This window comes from Danio rerio, chromosome 18 (assembly GCF_049306965.1).
Source record: "Danio rerio strain Tuebingen ecotype United States chromosome 18, GRCz12tu, whole genome shotgun sequence".
NCBI lineage: Eukaryota > Metazoa > Chordata > Actinopteri > Cypriniformes > Danionidae > Danio > Danio rerio.
In genome coordinates this window covers 27357895-27377148 of record NC_133193.1, presented here as the reverse complement: position 1 = coordinate 27377148, position 19254 = coordinate 27357895, and the positions used below count along the sequence as shown (strand labels likewise).

General features: G+C 36.4%; 1 protein-coding gene and 1 long non-coding RNA gene across 2 annotated transcripts in view; one reads left to right on the top strand and one right to left on the bottom strand.

Moving 5' to 3' along the window:
* Nucleotides 1-354: 354 nt before the first annotated feature.
* LOC141378840 (uncharacterized) lies at nt 355-6858 on the bottom strand. The gene is made up of 5 exons (XR_012394336.1): nt 6666-6858; nt 6440-6519; nt 4936-5032; nt 3688-3762; nt 355-2978 (listed from the first exon to the last, which is right to left on the bottom strand). It is a non-coding gene; the product is annotated as an uncharacterized lncRNA (long non-coding RNA).
* Nucleotides 6859-9261: 2403 nt separating this feature from the next.
* Nucleotides 9262-19254, top strand: part of sema4ba (sema domain, immunoglobulin domain (Ig), transmembrane domain (TM) and short cytoplasmic domain, (semaphorin) 4Ba) — a 160787-nt gene continuing 150794 nt past the window's right edge. The window contains exon 1 of the mRNA XM_073929541.1: nt 9262-9400. The gene's annotated coding sequence lies outside the window, so the exon portion shown is untranslated. The remainder of the gene's footprint in view (nt 9401-19254) is intronic.

Here is a 19254-nt window from a genome sequence, read left to right as displayed (position 1 = left end):
TCATCATTGTTTGATTAACTTTTGTTGGTGTGGTTTGTTTGCCATGTTATACTGAAACATGTTTTTGTTTCAAACTCTTTTGAGATCTGGAGTGCGAACATCGTATCTGTGTATTATTCTGGACGGAGGAGAGGTAACCACTAACACACGATCTACATGGCACACAGCATTCTTTTAGTTATTCACACTAGGTAACGGATTTGTGGCACACTTGTAAGTTTTACTTTGGAAGGAGAGAGTAGGTATACGACGTCTTGGACGTTGAAGGTTTACTTTTCATTTTATTTTGTAGTTCTAGGGGAAGAGTATAATGGGTTAGTTGATTATTGTTTTATTTATTTTTTCTTTTGTTTAGTACAGACCCTTTCCTTTGTCCTCCTTATGTCTGTTAAACTTGTTTTTTTTTTTTTTTGTGATATCATGGTCTTATTTTTAATAGTTCTTGTGTGAAACTTTATTTTTCCATACACATTTAAATATACACAGCTTGTTTATAATAAACACGTTCACTTAATTAGCACTTTTGTGTCATGTTGTTCCCCATCTATTGTAAATGGCAGCAATAATTACAACTGGCTTAATGTTTTCTTTTTCGTTCCCAGTTGACCATTACAAAGTGACGAAAGGGATGTAACATTAATGGGGGCTCGTCCGGGATTTATGTAATCCCGTAGTTTGTCAGTTGTGAAATTGCAGCTATTTTGTATTTGAAGAGGAATCTATTTAGCGGATGGTATGAGAAATAATTCAGGATGGCAACCTTTGATCTGAAACAGTTTATTGAAAATCCTACTGTAGACCAGTTGAATGAGTGTATAGGAAAGATGATTTGTTGGCAGTTGTGAATCATTTTCATTTGATTAATTAATCACCACACCATGTAAATAATTAGATGTTACAATGTCAATAGCTCTACTGCACTAATTTAACTTAAATATTCAACTAAAGAATAACAATGTGCTCTGGCATAAAATAAATAAATAAAAATTTTAAATTTTGATTTTACATGGACATTAATCTCAATTATCTTAAGTTGTGTGTGAATGATTCCTAAAAATGTACACCAGCCAAATTAGCATTTAGCAATCAAACATTCAACAGCCCTGTTGTATAATAAAAATTAATGCACACCCAAGGTGTAACGGCCAGTCCGCTTTACATCATGCTTCATTTTCTAATAATTCAAAAGCTTGTCATCAAAATTCTTTACTTATACAGTGAAAGATCTTATTTAACATTCATGGACCGATTCTTGTTGCCAAAAACTTTTATGGCCATGGTTGGATTTTAGGACACAACTTCACAGCTAGAGGTCAGCTTTTTTGTTTGTTTTCCTGGAGCTTCTGTCTTTGCCTGAGGCACAGGCCTGTGAGAGGAGTTTTTGTACACGATAGAAAAACAGTACAGTCTGATCCGCTTTCTGCATTCCAGTCATCCTACAACACGGCATATTTGGAATGTCATTCATTGGCTCTCAGAGACACTAAGAGGCTCACAGAAGACCTTCGACTATATTTTGTCCAATCTTCGTCACACATATTAAGTTCAATATGAAAAACAAAGATCCATTATTATTCTGGTCTGTTTGGGCGTATTTGAACAATGACGTTTTTTAGAGTTTTGATGTGGTGAAGGGCAAATCAGCAAGTTATAAGGGTAATAACTGTCAGCTGGCAGAAACAAAATTTCTAGATACAACAAAAAATTACAATCATAAATATTTATTGGTATAGGTTGACATTCAATGCTTCTTTGTGCTTGAATATCTATTCTTACAAATTTAACTTTTCATTAAACTATTATAAAATTAGAGTTTTATATATTTAATTAAAATAGATACAATTATAGTGTTAACTATAATTTTTAGCAAATCTAAGGATTATGTATTTTTCATAGAGTACATTATGAACTTTTGATGCTTAAAAACATTTGAGTTGAGATTAAAATGACTGGTTTTAGCTTTTTAGGTAAGGTAACATAGACAAAATTTTCAGAGCAGAGCAGAATTATGCTTATAGAAGCAAATCAAACCTTTCACCTACCCAGACCTGTTACCAATCAATCAATCAATCAATCAATCAATCAATCAATCAATCAATCAATCAATCAATCAATCAATACAATCAATCAATCAATACAATCAATCAATCAATCAAGCAATCAAATATACCTTATATAAATAAATTCACAGCATTTTTAGAAGAATTTAACACTAGATGCCTACAAATCGCCTTACTGTACAGTTCATAGACAATACTTGAATAATATAATTTGAAAAGTTTTAATGTGGTGCCTCATTTGAAAACTAATACACTACCTGACAAGTCTTGTCATCTATTTCAGTTGTAAGAGCAACAAATTATAACTTGACTTCTAGTTGATCATTTTTAAAAGTGGCAAAAAGTAGATTTTTTAGATGAATAATCTGTTAAATTGCATCCCAATCAACACAAATACTGCAGAAAACCAATTGGAACCCGCATGGATCCAAGATTCTCTCAGAAATCAATCAGGTTTTGTGAAAGAAAAATCATGATTTGGGGTTCCATTCAGTATGGGGGGCGTGCGAGAGAGCTGCAGAGTAATTGGCAACATCAACAGCCTGAGGTATTAAGACATTTGTGGTGCTCATTACATTAAAAACCACAGGAAAGGGCAAATTCTTCAGCAGGATAGCACTCCTTCTCATACTTCAGCCTCCACATCAAAGCTCCTGAAACCAAAGAAGGTCAAGGTGCTCCAGGACTGGCCAGCCCAGTCACCAGACATAAACATTATTCAGCATGTCAGGGGTAAGATGAAGTAGGAGGCATTGAAGATGAATCCAAAGAATATTGATGAACTCTGGGCATCCTGCAAGAATGCTTTCTTTGCCATTCCAGATGACTTTATTAATAAGTTATTTGAGTGATTGCAGAGATGTATGGATGCAGTCCCCCAAGTTCATTCTTGTACAGTAAACTTGCTCTGTAGCTCACCTGGTACAGCATTGCAATGGGTTATAATTAAACACAATTCAACAAAAGCTTAAAGAAATTGACAAACTAGATTAAACGGCACATAGTATGTTTTTTTTAATGTGATAAAGGATCTTTGGCATTTCATTCAATTCTGAGACAACTGAAAACTGTTTATTGCCTCTTATTTAACATTTCTTTGCAAACTCATGGCATTTCATAACTTTTTCTCTAAGGTAATATTTTGTATTATTTGTACAATATCATTCATACATGTTTGTATGATTTACTCCTAAGTCAATGAGGGTTAGAGTTTGGGTGGGGTTTGGGGATACACCTCAATTTTAACATTGTGCATTTTCATACAAACAAAATTTGTACAGATAGCAACTTTACTGACAATACATCAAATAGTTACATTTTAAGACCAAGCTGGATATTTTACTTTAAAACTGCTGTGAAGCAATGCATTATCATTTTTGCAAACATTTTGCTACAGGTGCATTTTTTCTGTGCCTCAATTTTCATTACTGTTGTCAAAAGCACCCAGCGATAGGACAAGAGTCATGAAATATTGGCAGGAAGCAGAGAATGTGACTGTTTTGCATCATATTGTGAACTGATAGGACAGAGTTAAGAATGCACAACACTACATTCCTCAGAGGACACTAAACCTCGTCAATATCGTCCTGTATCTCCCAAATCTTGAGCAATAACATCTGCTGCTTACCCAGTGGAGAGTGCACTGCAGCAAAAGGCCATGATTTCTTCTTCAAACCCTCCATCGATTGACCAACAGCTGCCACTACCGAGAAAAATGGCTTCTATGAAATCAAGTGCAAGTGAAAACAGCAGAGGCCATTCATCAGAAACAGGCCTTCTCTATTTGTTAGGGAGATTTTGCTTGCTATGAATCATTGGTCTTTTAAAAAAAATTTGGAAGAGTGTGGAATTAGCACAAATAAATCATGATCACTTTAGTTAGATTTTCTGCAGAACAAAAAGAGCTGTGTTTTCACTGGCTGCCCCTCAAACTCAGAAAGCAGCTTTTCTTCTTAATTTTTTTTTTCATGTCTCTAACCGCAAAACTGAGGGGAACACAAAACATTGGGAAGGCCTGCTTGAAGATGAACCTTTGAATGGAATAATGGCAGCGTCTGGCTGTTTTTCTGCCCTTGTCCTTTTCGTCAAATGTGTTTCACTTTGATGTAAAGTGGTTTTGCTTTCACTGAGACGACTCTGAAATCTGTCTGTCAGTATTTGGCTGCAATCTTGGAGATAATAGCTGGGGTCTGCTGGGTGCTTCGCAACACCAATCGCAGCCAGGCTTCTCCAACTGGGAAAGAAAATGGTGCTTTTTGTGTGTTTTTTTATGCCTGACAAAAAGTGCAATGTCAGGCTATTTATAAAAAAACTTTTCTCAGTGTGTAAGGACCTGACTCTGAAACATTATGAACGTAGGGAGTTTAACAAATAAATTGAGTGCAGATTAATTAAGAGATACAGAAAACAATCTGTTTGTTAATATTTGCACACTACCTATCAATATTTTGAAATAATTGTTTAAAATGTACAAAATTTAAATAAATATACTGAAATAAATATATCTACTTCAGATATACAGGTAGTCAACATTTGAAGTGGATCAAAACCTTTTATCAAAGTTGTTGTAAAATTATTAAACAACACCTAGTTTGATCTTTTTTTTAAAACCCAATTTAAATGTTGACAACATGTCTATACATTTTTTGTCCTATTTTTAGTCCAAATATCTTCAAGTAATCAGGAAGCATTTTCTAGACAAGCAAAAAATAATGTCTTGTTTTAGAAATTATATATATATATATGTACGTGCTATACAGTATGTGTGTGTCCGCTGTGTGTGTGTCTGTGCATGAACTTTGTAACAACATTGTGTGTGACTCATTGTTGCAACTCCACTACAAATACATCAAATAATCATTGGGAAAGTTCTCACTGCATGTAGTATTTCTCACAGTTATGTGAGATCTGCTTCCTTCATCTTTGTCACTGTGCTGTTTATCTGACGTAGCCTAATTGGAGATTGAGGCCCTCTCTGATAGACATGTGGGAACGTTGGGTGGGGAGAACCAGAATTAAAAGCACAGGTAACAAAAACAGCTACATTGTGTTCAGAGTAAAAAATCCCAATATTCTGAAAGGTATAATAAACAATCTAATGGGTGTTTTGAGCTGAATCTTTTTTAGACACATTCTGAAGACACAAAATACTTATCTTGAATTTTGAAAAAGGGGTAAAATAGGTGTCATTTAAAGCAAGCAAAATAATCTAATGTCAAAAAGAAAAACATAATTATTTTTACCATCTGAAATTTTGGTCAGATAGTTTGTCCTTGGGAAAGGGTTGATGTGCCAGTAAAGCATCATGTGCAGTGGGTGTTGGCCTGTGGTAGTGGGTGTGGATGTAAAGGCAGTGTTTGCTGTCTCTCAAGACCATCAGCCAACTCTGTGACCACACATAACCCACACTGGCCATGATCTGTGTCTGTGGAGCCCCTTTGGCAAAACAAAAAACAAAAAATGAGCTACTCCATTTTATAGGGAAGCAGACTTTTAAGGAGAGCTGGATCACCAACAACTCACCAACTTGAAACTAGGGTTTAACAGCTGGTTCCTGCTTGCTTAATCACTGCCAAAGGTGTTTTTACTGAGTTTTGCGCACGTTGCTATGCTAGTACTTGTTTTGTTGTTAATTAATTAATTAGTTAGTTCTTAAGCTCATAGATTTTATTAATAATATATTTAATTTAAAAGAAATTTATTTTATGATGGCTGAATTATTTGTAGTATTTTACATTTTAATCAAATTTGATAACATTTAATAATATTAATAATATTTATAATAAACTTTATTTTTATATATCACGTTTAAAAGTAGCATCTCAAGGCACTTGACAGACATAAAATGTGCAGCAGTTAAAGACACAACGATAAGTCATCACAGTTTTGGATTTTTCAATAGTTTTAGTTTTTATTTAGTTTTGACTTTATGTTTTCAAATTCAGTTTGTTTTAAAAAGTTTTTAGAGGTAGATCTACTAGTTTTTATTAGTTTCTATTTGTAGAAATTGCTTAATTTTAGTTTTTATTAGTTTTAGGGTTACTTTGTTCTAAATAAAGATATGTGCAAGAATCAAAATCATGAAAAAAAAACAAAACTCCAAGCCAAAGATACATTTTTTGACACATCTATCACTATCTACCCATCCTCAAATTAAAATACAACAGCCCACAAGATAGCAGGCCTAAGTAGGCTAAAATATGTGTGCAAGGGTGCTTCTAGGGGTAGGACTCAACATACCAAAAATATGTAGTCAGTAATCATAATTTCACTCAGTTAAAACATCACCCTGATCTAAAGGTTTCTTACAATTAAGTGTGACAGCTCAACTCAAGCTTATTTAAATTTTATCATGATTTTCTGTTAAGAAATAAACTTACATTTCGCCAGATCATCGTTTGAGCCCTCGGTTTACCTGTGCTGCAGCTGTTCAGTCACAACCATCTGTTCGGTTCACCTGCTGAATTACGCATGTTTGCAGTATTATCAATTCACAGGTTCTCAAATCAAAACTGCGTGTACTGTTCTAATATCTGAATAACTTTATTTTGAGTGAGAAGGCGTATCAGGCATGTTAAAGTAAGTAGTTTGTGGATTAATGCTTACTGGAATCGTTTCAAATGATTCAGTTCGATTTAGTGAACTAGTTCAACCGGTTCATTTAGAAGATCCGGTTAAAAAGAATGATTTGTTCGCGATCAAGATCACTAATACGGAAATAAAACCCATTCTTGTGCAAAAATGTGTTCAATTAATACTTTTAAGTCACTGCTCGGGTCGTATTAATTTTGTCACTGCCCTGCTTTTATTTCCAGCCGTTGTTTTTGTCGTGGGAGCAACAGCAAGGACTGACTGGAGGAGAACCAGCTTGATCTGGCCAATGGCAGCAGGTTTACAGACTCTGAGGAGCCATTCGGGTCAAACATCTGACAGCATGAAGGAAGTATTTACTGCTAAAAGGCATACGCTTATATTACTGTAAATACATTTACAAAGACAAAAAATACATTTTTGCTCTAATTTTAGTTTAGCTTTGCATGTTCACAACACAGTTTCAGTTTCAAGTTTTTTTTTTTACTCGTTTTATTTTTATTTTAACGAAAAATTCAGACATTCATGACTGACACAGGAATGATAAAAAATAATTAAATATGTTTCTTTCTTTTCTTTCTTTCTTTTTTGGATAAAGACATATTTCTAATTTTTCATAAGGGAGAGCAGAAAAGTGTTTGACATGTATTTGTTTTCTATACTTAATTCAATGACTTTTATTAAAATATAAAGAGCAATAATCATCAACAAAGAATCATTAAAAAACAGCAACAAAACATAATTACTTTTGAAAACTATGTATTGTTAATGGTAACAATTTATAGTATTCTGACTGACTGAAGTAACTACAGTGAGGTATTTGACATAAAAGGCAACACAAATCAAAATAATAAAGAAATTATTAATTAGTAATTAACACTAGAACTACAGAAGCAGTCATTTTGACCATTTTAAAATTCTCTAATTTAATAACTGTTCAAATAAAACATGTGAAAATAAACTTGATTTTTCCTTTATCTGCGGATATTTATTTCTTACTTACAGTCAAGTGCAAAATTATTCATATCCCATGCCTTGACTTTTTTTTTTTTAATAATAAAAGACAAACCGCAAAAGAGTTCTGAGAATTTCTACGTTGAATGGTCATTACGGTCAAACTGACCGTGCACATTTCAGCATTAGCTACTTTTTCCTGTGCCTTTGAATATGCATTCATCTGTTACCTAGCAACCTAGCAACTTTTTGCTCCCTAAAACATAACTTTCTTATACAGCAAAAACATAACTTTACTTCAGACATGGCTTTCAAACCTTCAAAAACAGCATTTTCACTGCAATGAAAAACTCCTCTCCAGCTTGTAAGACAGTGCATTATGCACATTTGGTGGCAGTCTATTAACTAATGCAAAATTAGCTGTATTACAAAACAAAAATCTTATTTTAATTCTTAATCAGGCATTTAAAACTTAATTATAAAACTTCAACAGAAGCTTCAAATGTAAACACAATGTGACAAATTATTTGGTACAGTCTTAAATATGAACATAATCATTAATACAAAAACGTTTATGCTAGTATTGGCACTTTTCTTATATTTAGAAATAACAGAATGTTATTGCAGCGTCAGAAATAAATTTGCTTACATCCTCAAAAATAACTTCCTGTTTTGAAATGAAATGAATGTCATAGCAAATTTTCATTTTTGTGTGCACCGCACCTTTATTAAATTTTTTAAGGTTAACATGGAAATATGAAATGATTTTTAATGAACATAACTTTGTGCTTAGCAAAAAAACCTAATAAACTGGAACAAACGTAATTGATTTATAAAACCAAACACTGTTAAACACCCAAAATGATTTCACAGTCAGGGTAAATGTCAGAATGACTAGCTTCACAGTAAAATATAGTATTCTACACGATAAAACCATCAAATCGAAGTAATGGACTTTACTACTTACTGTGAAGTTACACAATATGGCTTTCATTTCACAGTAATTTAATGTAATAAAATCACAATAAATTATAAAAATTATCTATCATCTATCTATCTATCTATCTATCTATCTATCTATCTATCTATCTATCTATCTATCTATCTATCTATCTATCTATCTATCTATCTATCTATCTATCTATCTATCTATCTATCTATCTATCTATCTATCTATCTATCTATCTATCTATCTTTAGATTAAAAACTGAAACACATCTCAATATAACTACATTAGCACAAACACATTTCGTCTCCCTCCCACCCTTTATGATTGCCATCAAATAGAATGTGTGCACATACACATGTAAAACCATTGTGCATAAACCTTAATTTATTTATTTATTTTTTTAAATCATCCATCTCAACCAAACGCTAATCCGTGTCATAACTGCAGCAGTGTGAGACGGTGGCGGTGTGCTTTTCCTCTGCAGGCTGTGTGTTGCGTTATCAGGCAGAAGGTGTAAAGGGGAGTGCCTGCTCTCCCTCTCCCCAGCTCTGCCTCCTCAGGAGTGGAAAGCAATGATGTAATGTGCCTGGCCGCCTCAGAATGAGCAGCCCCCCTCTGCTGCGCTTCATTCCCCCTTTCTCTCTCTCTTTCTCTCTCTATCTCGCAGTCTCCCTCCCATCCTCTTCCACCGCCGCTGCTTCTGCTGGTGTTGGTTGGTGGCTGGCGTTTGTGAGCTGCAGCCCTGGGCATCTCTGGGGATCCCTGCAGAGCTACTGTTCCTCTTCTCCCTGTGACGGCTGGGGCTCGCCGGCTCGCGGAAAAGACCCTCTCTGTCTCGTCGGACGAGGTAATTTCTCTCCAAGCTGACAAATGGCATGTGTTGCAGCTTTTAGAAGAAAGCAAGCGAGGCAAGGCTTTTGGGTGCAAGGTTTTTGGTGGACTGCTGAATGAAAAGGTCTGTGTTCTGAAAGGCTGCTGTCACCGCAGTATTGTGGATTGAACAGATTGAATTGGGTTTACCGCTGTCAGATCTCTCGCCTCTCTCTAATGCATGTGCTGATTCCTCTAGTAAGGTGTTGGTTACCGTGGTTAGTAGAGGATGGATTCCTGTGCTGGGTCAGCATTTCACCTGGACTGCAGGTTTAAAAAAAAAAAAAAGGAATCATGCATTTTTATTGTGACTTGGAAATAAGGATGTCTTGTATTATTGTGGAGGTTTGAGGGAAAAGGTGAACTTGCGAGAGAGATTTGTTTGTGCAGGGTCCTATTAGTTTGTCCACTAAGACTTATTAATTATGCTGAGCTCATGTGGGAAATATGTTGCTGTCTAGCATGAATGTGACGTGCAGATTGATTTTCTTGCATATTTATGCATGAGGGACTGGGTGTGTGCGTGGACAATGCTCCATACTACGGACAGGGTAAGCCCCTCTTGCAGCTCTGGTGTGTATGTGTGTGTGCTTTTTTCAAAATTTGCTGAAACAGAATTTATGATTTATTTATTACATAAATGTCATCTCTTTTTGATGTTATCCTGCAGTTGTATGAAGTATCTAATGGCATTTGTCATTGTATATAACTATATAAGGATTAGTTTATATACATGTATTGCTTATTTGGTCATTTTATTTAAAATTTACACACATATTGTTGCTGAAATAAAATAAAAGACCTCTTTAAAAATGTGCTGTTTCTCTGGATTTACAAGTTATATTTCTGCGTTTGGGCTGCACAGTGATGCAGTGGGTAGCACGTTTGCTCACATCGGGAAGGTCACTGTTTTGAGCCTTGGCTGGGTCAGTTGGCGTTTCTGTGTGGAGTTTGCATGTTCTCCCCATGTTCGTGTGGGTTTCCTCTGGGTGCTCCGGTTTCCCTCACAAGTCCAAAGACATGCACCATAGGTGAATTGGGTAGGCTAAATTGTCCGTAGTGTATGTGTGTGAATGAGTGTGTGTGGATGTTTCCCAGTCATAAGTTGCAGCTGGAAGCGAATCTGCTGCGTTAAACATATGCTTGATAAGTTGGGTGTTCATTCCGCTGTGGTGATTCCAGATTAATAAAGGGATTAAGCCGAAAAGAAAATGAATGAATTTATGCGTTTGTCTAAAATCAAAGTATAATTTTATTCTAAAAGCTACTGATGCCATTTCTTCCAAGTTTGAAATAAAATTGCTGTCATTTAAACACGTTTATTTGCATGAAATAATTAAAAGTGACATATTTTCACAAATGTGTAAGTTCATTTTTAGATAACATTACTCCAAATGTTTAGAAGGGTTAAGAACTAAAAAAAAGTAAAATAAAATAAAAATAAAAAAGTTAAATTAAAGTTTAGTAAAATAACTCAGATTTTAGTAAAATAACTCAGACTCAGAGCAGCTGCTATTCTGGCCAGCTGTTATTTATAAAAGTAACATGCCAGACCTTAAGAGAATAAAATACAATTAAAGTCAGAATTATTAGCCCCCTTTGAATTATTATTATTTTTAAATATTTCCCAAATTATATCTAACAGAGGAAGGAAATTTGCACAGTATGTCTGATAATATTTTTTTCAAATAAATAAAACATATAAAGTCTTATTTGTTTTATTTTGGCTAGAATAAAAGCAGTTTTTAATAATAATAAATAAAAATAAAACATTTTAAGGACAAAATTGTTAGCCTTTTAAAGCAATTTTTTATAGAGTACAGAATAACCTAATTAACCCAGTTAAACCTTTAAATGTCACTTTAAGCTGTATAGAAGTGTCCGGAAAAATATCTAGTCAAATATTATTTACTGTCATCATAGCAAAGATAAAATAAATCAGTTATTAGAAATAAGTTGTTAAAACTATTATGTTTAGAAATGTGTTGAAAAATCTTCTCTACAATAAACAGAAACTGGGGAGAAAAAAATTACCAGGGGGCGAATAATTCAAGGGGTCTAATAATTCTGACTTCTACTGTATATAATAACAATATCAATTTTAGTAGAACCTTCATGTAAAATCTTTTACTTTGTCTGTTGAAATTTCTTAATATTTCATGTGTCTGGCCTGCTCCATGCGCATATGCGGTCATGACTAATTTATCCAGAGGATTTTTCCCTGTTATATCAGGAGACGGGAAATACCAGCAGCCTCCATGTCAGTTTTGCATAAATAATTGATTTGCTAAGTTCGAGTAATTACTGCACTGTGTGAATATAAATCTCTTGCATTATAGTAGCAGCTTCTAATCCAGTCTTTCCTAGTCCTAATTTCCCCGTTCAACCTGGTTAATGGTAGATTTCAGATAGATTAACGGTACACGCGTTTTGAAAGTCCTCTGGGGTTTATTAAAGAAACAGCAGGCTAGTCTCAATGTCAGAATTAGATAGTGTAAAGATTTTCTTTTGTGATGAGGATCTGTGAAATCTGCAGACCTGAGAAAAATGGCCCGCTGTGATTGGTGGGATGGGACCATGTGGGCTTGTCTGGGGTCAATTTATGATTTCCCAGCGGGGAGAAGGTTATGTTTACTCAGGATGTGGTTGGCTCCTGCAGCTAGCATGCTTTATCTGTGAGCGGCTGGAATATCTGAGCTTTGCTTCACAATCACATCAATAAATTGATCCAAAAGATGCACACCAACCTGGGACCTCTCTCTTTTAAAAAAAGATAAAGCTCAGATTTTGTCACTCTGTCCAACAAGCAAGACAAGAAAGGGCTGCGGACTGAATGATTCCCTCAGTGATTAGCCCATGTATCATGCGGTAGCCAAAAAGCAGTTTTCTCAGTGAGTGTTTTTATTGATTTCCCTCCTACCAGACGGTGAGCCTGGATTTCAAAAAAAGAAGCTGCTTTCCCCCAGGAAATGTCTAAATTTTATACAGTCGTAATGTTGCACTTGAAGGATTTCGACAGACATTTTGACTCTAAGATGCTTAACGTTCCTTCACGAAGATTCGAATGCCAGGATTTAGCTTGGCAGCAGGTGATTTTAACTGCAAAGAAGTTGCTGGAGATCTTAAAATAGAGCCGTTGGAAAGGGGGTGTCTTCCAGTGAGTTGCATTACAGTAGGATTGTGTGTCCCCTAACGATGAACAAGGTCAGGGAGTCTTTGGAGGAGTGCTGTTTAGTCTGGCTGATGCCACAGCTCATATGGCTCTTCGTGTAACGTTGTTAGCTGAGCAGGCTTGACAGAGGCTTTGTCTTGTTGCAGTATTGTTGCTCTTTCATACATTTACAAGCTAAAAACCAGGACAAAGCCATCTAAAAGGACAGACGTTGTGTGAGTTGTAAATTCCAGGTTTGTGTGTCAGCATTACATTGAGCAATAAATCAGTTCTTTTAATTATAAACCTCAGCACTCTGTTAATAAACTACTTAAATCAGTCTGGGTTGCTTTTACAAAAAGTTCTAAAAACATTTCAGTTACATTTAGATTTAGTCATTTAGCAGACACTTTTATCCAAAGCGGCTTACAAATGAGGACAAGGAAGCAATTTACACAACTATAAGAGCAACAATGAATAAGTGCTATAGGCAAGTTTCAGGTCTGTAAAGTCTAAGAAGGAAAGTATTAGTAATGTGATTTTTTTTTTTTTTTTTTTGAGTACAGTTAGTGGTATATCCAGAGAGGCAATTGCAGATTAGGAAGTGAAGTGGAGACTAAATAGTTGAGTTTTTAGTCGTTTCTTGAAAACAGTGAGTGACTCTGCCGTTCTGATGCAGTTAGGGAGTTCATTCCACCAACTGGGCAGATTGAACGCGAGCGTTCGGGAAAGTGATTTCTTCCCTCTTTGGAATGGAACCACAAGGCGATGTTCATTCACAGAACGTAAGTTTCTGGAGGGTACATAGATCTGCAGAAGTGAGAGCAGATAAGAAGGGGCGCAGCCAGAAATTGCTTTATAAGCAAACATCAGTGCTTTGAATTTGATGCGAGCAGCATCTGGCAGCCAGTGCAAACGGGTGAGTAGCGGAGTGACATGTGCTCTTTTAGGTTCATTAAAGACCACTTGTGCTGCTGCGTTCTGGAGCAGCTGAAGAGGCTTGATAGAGTTAGCAGGGCGCTAGCTTCAAGAAAAAACAGCTCTAAGGTGATGTTTTTCATTTTAAAATGCATGTTTTGTTATGATTAAGCCTGGAGTTAAGCCTCATTCACACTACAAGCGACTCACAGCAACAAAACGTCAAGTGACCGCTCATTTTAATGGAGAGTGAGCGATTCTGGCGACCTCCGTCTACGCGAGCGACAGCATCCGTTGGCGACCGTAGATATTTACATTAGATGTTGCCTACACTGTTGTTGCCTATTGGAAGAAATATGTCAATAGAGATGCCATTTTAGTACAGGGTAGTGCTCCTTTAAAATGAATGTGGGACTAAGGTGCAGTGGTGGACTGGCGATCCGAAGCTATAAATATGTAACATTTATACATATATCTATGATTGGAAGTATTCCCAGTGATCAGTATGCAAGTATTTACTTTTTTAATTACCAAAATTATAATTTTACATTACTTTTTTATAGGTGGGCATGGTTTAATTTATTTAATCAAGATTTATCTTAGAATTAATCTAGATTAATCTAGATTAAAATGGCTCATTTGAATTCTGCCAAAGGCATTCAGAATATGTGTGCTACTCAAATAATAAGTCTTTAAGAAAGGGTTTCTCAAGCCATGTGGCGCATTAGACCAGGGACTCATCTCCTGTTTCCAATATGCCTTACAAACTGCTTGACAAACTGTTCTACTATGATAATTGGTGATTGAAATAAATTATGTTTAATAAGATGTAAGATAAAGATAAGATGTCGTGTCATTGAGAGATCACAACTGTTGTAAGCATTTGTTTGTGAGCAACGGAGGGTATGGCATCTCTTTGGGAGATCATAACAGGTTTATAAGTGAAGACCGGAGCTGGCGGGCATGCCGTTTTTTACATCGATGGATAAGTAACCACAAGGAAATTGCCGACAAAGAGCGTGCGTTTGTGTGCATGGAAATGTATTATCCACCCTCCCTGTTAAATTTTTCACAGATCCGGCATTATGGTTGTTATGATTACACCTGACATCCACACATCTTAAAGCTGCAAAAATGGAGCATTTTGACAATGCTAAAGACCCTGTTTAAATTTGGAAATGCCAGTGTTCTGTTTTAGTAAACACTGGCTGAACCACAAAGTTTTGAAAATGGAGGCATGGCTATCCACACTATTGTGTACCTGTTTCCTCAACCCCTCTCATAAAACAATTACACAAGTGGTAAACTGCAAGCATGGATGCCAACTAAATAGGTGCATGCCTAGTGAGCATGAAGGGTCACATATCAGTCGTTTAGCACTTTATAGTGTTTATAGAACGTTTTCATTCCAAAACACTTTGGGCAGCACTTCAACATACAGTATTCACCTTATTCTTTACAGTATGTGCGAGTAATAAAACAAAGCTTAAAAACAGCTCCTTATGCTGCTTGATGTTGCAAACTTATGTTTTCTTATTATATTCTTCTACTTGTTCTGTATAGTACTGCACACACTTGTATGTAGAGCAAATATTTTGACTGCTTTCTGCCGTTTAGTATTCCTAGTCATTTCACCCATAGGCGACTGAATCGAAAGTTCTAAATCAACAACCGAGCACACTTCCACATTGAAGAATAAGGTCAATAGCATTGATACACTTTGGGCAACCCCATTGTGAGTCCTGGCTTTTGGGCCTTTCCCAATCCTGAACACCCCACCTTTCCCCTTCCCTCATCCTAACACCCCTCCCATTTTATTTGATTTTGCCTGCTGTTAATAAAAAGCAAAAATGCCAAAAAAATAAATAAAATAAAACCAGCTAACAGTACAGGCTTAATCTAGATGTTTGACCAACTACAGTAAATCAGCTTAGGGTGGTTTAAGATGTTTTTCAGTGGTGAAGTGACTGATGGGATGAACAATGGGATGAATTGTGTTTACAAATAATGCATAATATGTTGAGGATGTCCTGTTTACTCTTGGCATTAAGATGCATATTTCTGATCCGATAACAAGTTGATGACATCAGATATAGGTATAAAATGTTTTTAAAAATATAGCCCACGCGTAAACACTGCCAGAGAGAGATGAAATGAGATTCTATATGATTTCTTTCGTAATGCAGTTAAGGGGATTCCAAATCGGAATGCGCACTGGTCTGTGAGGTTTAGCTTCAAGCATAGTAACACACACCAGCAGCCTCATGTATCAACACTGCGTACGCACAAAACTTTGCATACGCCAGGTTTCACGCTCATGTTTGGATTTACCAACAATAAAATACATGTGAGAATTTACGTTGGTCCACGCCAACTTCATTCCTGGCTTACGTGCATTTCTTGTATGTGTTTGTTTTATTTCCATTGGCAACTCCTAGAGGCAATTGTGTTAAATTGCACACTACAAAGTATCTGCCATGCAATGGCAGCTGTATGGGACAGGATCATCCGCATGTCTAGCAGGTATACAAGGTTTCCATACCATGCAGTTGACTAGCCAAGCATTAAAGTGCAACTTGCAGCGATCGCCGGTTTTCCCAATGTAATTGGAGTAATTGACTCCGTGCGCATTGCTGTAAAGGCGCCATCTGATGACGAATTTGCATAGGCTACGTGAATCCGATAAATTTCCATTCAATAAATGTGCAAATAATATGTGATGGTCAAATGCGCTTAACATAATACACACACTTATTACAGATTCCTACTTGTCTTCCTCGTGATGAAGAGTAGGCAAAATTTGATATGTATTGGGGAAAAAGAAGAATGAGGTCATCAGACGCTGGATTAGAACTGGGTTCATGAATGATAGTGTCAAAACATCTTGCCATGTGCTTTACGAGCTACGCCACTCGCGCTGCTGATGTCCCCTCTCTTTAGCTTTGTTGTCTCTGTCGATCAAACAAATGGAAATCACTCAACTAGCTCATTCCAAAGACAAACTTGCAAATAACACCGTTTTTTTCCGGTCTACCTCCGATAGGAGCACCTCCAATTCACATTCTGTTTAAAGTTTCTCTTTTTGCTTGCTTTTGCCATTGCTCTTTCATTTGGTTTTGCCAAAGTAGGGTCATTACCATATTTATTAGGGGGAGGAGGCAGGGAGGGGTTTTGCGCATATGCACGTGCGCTCATTTTTACGTTAAGTTGGATGTACAAAAAGAATATGCATGGGATTCAGTGTACACAGTGTTTTATACATCTGAATTTTTTATTGCGTATGCACATTTACAGCTTTTTGCGTACGCAATGTTTTAGTATGAATTCAACGCAAGTCTTCATAAATGAGGCCCCTGGACAAGCTATTTAAGGTCTGTTGTCTCACTAAAAGCCTTCTAGACAAGTGTGTTGGAGCTAGTTTGAGCTGAACTATATAGGATGTTGATCATAATAGGATGATCCAGTCTGATCTCACAAGGAAACAAAACTATTTTACGTTTTGTCAGTTTAGTGGCTAATTTGTACGAGTTCAGTAGTATAAAAAATTATGATTTTAAAAAGGTGGTGTGACACAAAACCCCAACCTTAAATTCAACCATCATTGTGGGATAAGCAAATCATACTAAATTGTATGAATAAGATTGTACAAATTACCCACAAAATTAAAAAGTTACGAATTGCCATGAGATTGTGTTGGATGACCAGGCCATCAAACTGATCAAACGTGAGCAATTTATGATACGTTTTTAGAAGACACACTAAAACAGTTAATAACAGATATGCTATGTTTTCCAAAAAAAAAAAAAAAAAACTTTTATAAAACTTTAATCTACATAACCATTTGCATACCTTCCATTCACTTTCTTTTGCTCGTAAGCGGTGTATAGCGACTTCATTCCTCCAGTTGTGTTTTTGTGCTCCACTTGACTCTCCTTTGAAGATTTAGGTTAGGTTGTGATGACATAAGAAGAGAAGGTCTAGACCAGTGTCATCTAGCCCTGTTCCTGGAGGCACAAAAACAGTGTACATTTGGGAGGTCTGCCTTATCTGGCTCATATACAGATGAATTCTGACTCATGCAACTCTTCTTTAAAGTTGTGCTGAATTTTAGCTCTGTCTTGCTGTGTTCACGCAGTGTACAGGCGGAACAGGGGCGATTAACCTCTCCCGATCAGCAGTTGGATGGCTGAATGATTTTGTGACATTTAAGACATTTTGGTCGACCCTTGTGAGGGAATCGCACAGTTGAGCTACAAACTGACTGAGTTGAACTCTCACTGCACCTGCGCAAAGACAAAAATAAACACACACTTCCTGGGTCGTATTGGTGTTCTGATGCAATAATAAAAGTGCTAGCACTTTTAAAAGTGTTTGATATTCTCTATATTTAAAAGACACTGATCTGATTAGAAAAAAAAGAGTGGTTTTTATTTTCCTCTTTTCCACCCAAGATTCACACATCTTCCAATTAGGTGCCATAAATACATCATATGCTGGTTAATGAAAAAGTGATGTGTTGATTGCTTCCCTATAGTATGTAAAAAATATTAAGTGAGTAAAGGAGTATGCCCGATTTCATAGTATTTGAAACAGTATTAGTGAAGCTGGATGACCTACTGTACTATTTCTGGCTAAATACTCTAGTGTCCATCCAATGTATCCTTTCCTCCCCATGATGCCATGCAAAAGAATTCATGAATGGGAGTGAAGCATCAAAACTGACACGTTCAGGTTAAGTGGAAGTGACAACATGGAGGATGCAGCACGTCTAAATTTCATTCATACTACTCACTTTCATGCTCTATAGAACACACATTTCTCTAATATAGTAAATTAAAGTAATTGTAATTTCCAATAAAGTAAATTAAAATGTGGTACCTAATTGAGTAGTATGCCAATCTTGTGCAACTATACTTTGAGAAATCAGCATAGTGTGGGCTGAAATTGCATGGAAATTGCATTGTGTATGCCCGGCCTTAGCTGATTAAAGTTTGAGCTTATCTTTCCAGGTAGGGCTGGTGGTCTAGATTAGTGTTTGTCCCAACCCTGTTTCAGGAGGCACACCCAAAATGACATATTTTCCAACTTTCACCCATAGACGATAAAATCAAAACACACATAGTTGCAGGAGATGACTTGGCAATACCACCTTAATTATGCTGACTCCTAAAGTTGGATCACTCTGGATCATGTTTATTTGCATGCATGAGTTTACTGAGGGTACTTTGCTTTGCTTGCATGCTCAACTATGCTCTTAAGTATACTTGCCTATGTGATTTTTAATTATCAGCACAGCATCAGTCTGAAGATGAAGATGTGTTTCTGGAGACTTGTGCATCTATTCATTCACCTAAAGGAGTTTATGTTGAATGGTTGGCAAGCTCAACTGTGTGCTTGTTAAAGTGGAACATACTCTAGAAAAAGAATGATAACTGACCTTTAAAGGGACATGAAACCCCCCGTTTCAGCAGGATGTTTTCACACCACTAGTTCGGAAAAAGTCAGGAAAGTGGGTGTGTCTAGCTCTGTTTGGGTGGGAGTGTCGGGGGAGGGAAATGGGCAGGGTTTGAATAAAAATGGGAGTTGCCTTTTGGGCACGCGCTGTTGACCGAAGAAAAACAAACACACACACACAGGGGAGAAAGTCAGTGTGTTTAATGATGGTGGAGTGTTTGATACCGCACGTCGTATAAGAGAAAAAAGCCTCTGCATTTCTCTGTAACTCAGATGCACTCGGTAGGTCAAGAAAGCCGTGTGTGTGT